The sequence below is a fragment of the Microplitis demolitor genome, chromosome 5 (genome assembly GCF_026212275.2).
Source record: "Microplitis demolitor isolate Queensland-Clemson2020A chromosome 5, iyMicDemo2.1a, whole genome shotgun sequence".
NCBI classification, from domain to species: Eukaryota; Metazoa; Arthropoda; class Insecta; order Hymenoptera; family Braconidae; genus Microplitis; species Microplitis demolitor.
In genome coordinates this window covers 3,160,029-3,166,028 of record NC_068549.1, presented here as the reverse complement: position 1 = coordinate 3,166,028, position 6,000 = coordinate 3,160,029, and positions in this window count along the sequence as shown.

Sequence of the window (6,000 nt, the reverse complement as noted above, 5' to 3'; positions counted from 1 at the left end):
CTTTCTGATAATGCTTAAGCACAGTTACCGCATTTACGAATATATGTACAGTAAATTTCGTTACAACCGTTAACAAGTTTGAATACTATCAAAATTACATAAGCTCAAAAAATTATTAAATTCAAGCTGATGCATTTTGATGAGTAGTCAAATTGGGTTTTTTTATTTTGTCCATTATTACAAATATTCTTGTACAGAAAAATTTTAACTCTCAAATAATGGTTTGTTGTAGACTACTTGTTATATAATTTTATTCAAATTATGTAGTCACAGCACGTTAATTATATTAAATTGCTTTGATATTATTATGCCGTATATTTTGTCCATTTTAAAACAAATTCAAACTTATCCGCAAACATACATGCAAACATATATATATTTATTATATGAATAAATTATTTATACAAAAACAAATACAGATCCTTGGCTTTACAGGTAAATTTTCGTATACTCAAACTATGTTAGCGTGATTGTTGTTTGAATGTTCGTCGTAGCTATCAACATTGAGAATTCGTGCTTGTAATGAACACCCTCAGGGCTTCTATAAATATAAAATATACATATAGTCATAGATTCAGATATAGATATAGATATTAATATAAATTTAAACGTGCTTTGGTCGTAAATTATTTAGGTTATCAAAGTTTTGTTCTTGATTTGGGTAAAGTAAAATGAGGAATTCAGTTTTTAGTTCTTTTTCAGTTTTGGTTTGTCATTGGGCTTCTGAAAATTAATTATGGTTGGTTTAAAAATATTCCCAACTATGTAACATGGTTGAGTGAGGCGGTGTAAAATAAATCTATGGAATTACTTTATTCTCAGTTATAACAATCGTTTGTATGTGTACATGTGTTCTTGGTTGGCTGTATATTATTCAAAAATTCATTTCAACTTGACAGGCGAGTTACACTTAATGAAATGGTACAAACTGATTAAAGCAACATACTGCACTCTGAATCACATGCACATCGACAGCTATAGAATTTTTATTAGTATTATGATAGCAAATAAGATTCAAATTTTTATATAACTAATATTAATTTATATTCACACTAAACAATTACTAAAGTTGGGTAAAAATGGACTAGTCCAAAATTTCAGTGGAATTTTTTTTTATATACTTTCAAATAATATATTATTTTTGTAACCATTTTTACGTTCAATTTATGATAACTACGAAGTACAAAAAATTAAACTATAACTGTTCGTATTTTTGAATAGTAAGATTATTTATTTGAAAAAATAATATAAATAATATGCATTAAAATTTGTTTACGCAGATGTTCGTGAGAGATGACGATGGTATCTGTCAGCGGAAGCAAAAACTTTGGTAGTATTGAAAAAGCAGAGACTGCAAAACAAGTGGGAATTTTGAACTTTGAAAGTTCTACATACAAGAACAAGGCTTAATGTATTGCTTCTAAACAGTTGAGTAAGTGTAAATTATTTTATTTCTTTGTTTTTAGAGAACCTTATCTCAAAACCTAAAATTTATTTATCTTAAACTATTGATGCGAATAATTCAAATTACACTTTATTTGCCGTTATATGCAGAAACGTTTAATTATTAATAACAAATGAAAATACTTTGAGAGGTCATTATTAATTACTGTATTGAAAGTATTTTTTGTCGATAAAGATCTTGAACGATTATTCAAAAAATATTTTTCTCATTTGACAAAAAAATTTTTCAAAATCATAATAAGACATATATTTATATCTATTATATCAGATCGTTTTCGGAATTTGAGTGTAGGCATTTTTAACAGTTTTCCTATTTTTTTAAAGCCGTTCAAAATATTTTGACTCGGGCTTGATCCAAATTTTCCAAAAAAATAAGTAACAGAATGCTATTATAAAATCTTTACATGATTTTATGTCTCTTAACAAAAATTTTTCCTACGGGCAGTTTATCAAAGGCTAGAATCAAAGATTTTGATTTTTTTACATCAAAAATGAAAATTTAGTTAAAGAATGCTTTCTTTTCGATTTTATTCTCGTTCTTGGTAAAATAATTACACCGATAAAATCAATTTTATCTTGATATTTTTGATAAAACTTATATGTTATACATTAAATCAACTGTTGTCAAAAATAAAACAATGTAGAGTTTACGAAAAAATATGAAAAAGTAAAATGAAGAATAAAAATATGTAAGCTATCTAAAAACACTTAAAGCCGTGCCAACAAAGTCTAACTCAATAACTCAATAAAGTAAAACGTTGATTCTTTATCGGATCTTATCATCTGCTGTAGTAGCAGTAATGTGTGTTTGTGAGCGTCGTTATATATCACTATCCGTCCGTCCGAGATTGACTTTTTGAGCAATACAAGTATAAAAAAGATTGGAGATACACAAGTGCAACGATCTGAGAAACTAGTGCAACGAACTAAAACTTTTCTGGGACTAGAGATGCCGCCGAAGCGTCCTTTTACTTCTTTTATTCCTTCTTCCACTTAGACCCATTCTCCTTTGAAGAGAACCAGGTGCTGCGTCAAGTGACTCTTCTTATAACAAGAACCTTATTCCCAAGGACGCGAACTGATCGTCTCGCAATACAAATCCCGTGTCAATTTTCAAGTACTTTTTCAAACGTATTTCTATTCCTGTCACTTAAAAAACAAAACCAACAACCAAACAGATCCAAGTTATACTTTAATTCTACTTCCTGCTGCATTATCATTCGTTCTTCTTAGAATTTTTTTTTTTTTTTTTTTTACTTTCAAGAGTCCTTGAACAAAAAAAAAATAAACAACAATTAACCCTCATATTTTTTAAGCCCTTTTAAAAGATATTAAACAAACTTTAGAGTACTATCGATCTATCGAAGAGGCCACAGCCGTCAAGTGTCGCAATTTCCACTCACTCTGCAGAAGGCTTCTTCAAAGTTATCAAGATAGTAACGCAATTTATTGCACAATGCGGATTTTATTTTGTAAGCACGCGATTCAAGTAAAAAGTGCGGCACGGTCTTTCTTGAATTTCTACCGTCACTTATTGCGTGTCAACACTGAGTTGTTTTTTTTTTTATTTTTAATACTTTGTCGTCGCGTACTTTATCAGATAGAAGGGGTTTAATTACTAATTTATTCCAGTTTTACACAGAAAAAAATTTATTTTAAACATTATATCGTTATTTTGGATCTTAACTTTTTCATTACTAACAAAAATTACTTTTTGTTCTTCCCGACGGCAGATTTTTTAATTTAAATTATTGATTAATGAAAAAATCTCGGTGACCGCTGGACTCGAACCTGGATCCTTCCGATTCCAAGTCTTTGACGCTATCCACTGCGCTGACCTACGCATGAATTTAAATTATAGATATTTGAATTACGGTGCTCTAAATTACGGTCTCTACTAATTTTATATAGCGGCGGTAAATTCGTCAAATTTAATTTTTATTTTTGGTAATTTGTTTGTTAACAATTCAAAAAACGGAGTAAAGTCAATTTTGAAAGTAGAAATTAATTTAGATATTTTTATAGATTTAATTACGTAAGTTTGTTGATTTAATATAATTGTACTAGAATTATTATAGAATTTGCTCACGTAAAATATATTTACATAAGTTTAAGTAGCATTTAAATCTCTATTAAATTTTATAAGCTTCTTTGCGCCAATTATGGCTTTTTCGACTATTGTATAAAATTTTAATCCGACTTATAAAAGGCATATATTATTAATGAGCAGATAAAATACATTATTAGAGTAGAAAGGGATTCATTTTTTTACAAAAATTATTCATTCAAATTTTTTTAGAATGCGATTTTTTTGACGCCGTGATATCCAACAGAATTTTATGACTTTCGTCGACTATATCTTCCGAAACATGCGTAAAAAAAATTGAAATTTCGTTTACAAAAACCTTAGTTTAAAAATTAATAATAGAAAAATAAGCCGCTATATTCTGCAAAATTATAAATTCCATTCTTTGATGTGCAAACACTGATAATATTCACTTTTAAGCTTCTGAAAAATTTGAATTTTCTTTGCTTCTTAACAAGCCGAGAGATCTTTACTAACCATTACACCTGGGAAATTATAAATTTCAATATTTAACACTAAAAATTTTTGCTATTCCCAAACACAAATACTCTATTCACTGAATCATTAAGAACCCACAAGAGAAATAAAACCAGTCGCTATAAAATAAAAAAATAAGAAAGTGCACTTTGTACAGTAATAATAATAATGAATGATGACATTTGATTTAAGCTGCACACTGTTGTGAACACACTAATAAACAAGAAAACTATTACTATGTAAAAAAAACAATGAGAAGATAAAAATTCTAGCATAAGTTAGTAAAAAAGTTTGAATAAAGTTCATTTTCTTTATTCCGAGATCAACATTAGTCGGGCCACGACGCGTCGGGTAGTACGGAAATTATTTGAAGGAACTGACGAACTCCAAGATTGTCTAAGTCGATCTTTCTACCCACTTTGCGTATTATAATAACGTCGCGAATAAGACATTTCTTTTCGTTCGCGTCCAAAGTCGAGAAATAGAGACAGAACGAGCAAGTGAGACGTGATGGCTTTTTATAAAAAAAGAACCAAAAAGACCAGGGATCTCTTGAATTTACCCTCCCAAAGCATTAAACTTTCTTACTCATCCAGTTCAAGATTTATCTTTTTAAAAACCGCAGAAAAGTATCCTCGAATTATAGAGACTAAAAAAATTTTACATTTTTTTTCAGCTCAAGTTTGTATGAAAATTTGTTACTCTCAGTCTTATGAACAAAGTTCTGACAAAATCATGTTTCCATTTTGAATCGTAATTGCTTTTATAAACATACTTTTTTTTTAATTTTATAAAAAATGGATTTTCTTTTTTTTTTTTTTACGGAACGTTAGAAATTTTAATTGTTTATTAGAAAATTCATCTGACAGTCCAAAAACAAACTATTTCAAAATTTCAGAAAAGACTAGAAAATTTTTGAACATAATAATGTAGACAAGTAAATAAATAAAAGTACTTTTGACAAATATTCTGATCATGTAAAAGTTAAAAAACAAAACTTCTAGACATAAATATATTCACAGCATAGTTTTTTATGCAGCTCAATTTCAAAGTAAAAAATTCATTATTGAAATTATGTCATTATGCAAACATAAGTCGAATCTGTGACTGAAAGTAAGGAATTGTAATTATTCAAATTTCGGTAACTGAAATAATTTATATTAAAGTTACATTGGGAGTATATTCAATCAAATGTAAAATAATACGTTTTCCAAAGCTCAATAATCTCGAAAGATATTTTTTCATTCGTAAATCTCAACATATCGATACTGCCATTCTAATATGTCTATTCCACAAAATTTGACATTTTCACTTTTTTTGAAAAATCGAATCATTGTAACAATGTGCAGCTTATGTAAACATGTTAGAGGTCAAATTGTTTATTTAGTATTTTTAAATAAATATTTTAGTATGTCGTATCCCACACGCAGACTTCTGCGCATTCTAATATGTCGTATCCCACATTCGTATAGGTTTAGTCACACTTAACATTTTTGATTTTAAGTTAGTTATAAAGAACCAATTAACGACATGAGTAAGAAGGTAATGATGCATAATTTTTGACTCTTCTTACAGCATATAATTCAAAATTATTTATTCACTACAAATGCATGTATTGTATGAAAACATGAAAATAAATTTGTAGGTTATACCAATGTAAACATAATACAAATAATTTTTCTTTGCCAACCGTGAAACGTTTTTATCGTCTCCTGAAAACTTTCCCAAATGTGGGATAGGGCATATTAGAATGGCAGTATCGATATATCAAATTTTGAGCGAACTTTTTTTTCTCAATGCATGCCCAGCAGAGCAACACTAATTTTTTTTTAATTTTGAATTTTTTCCAAAATATTGACTTGCATTTAAATAAAATATTCACTATTTACTTAAATATATAAAGCAACAAAATCCATAAAATTCCAAAAAATATAAATATCCGTCATGAAAATTGTTATTAAAAAAATCTCTCA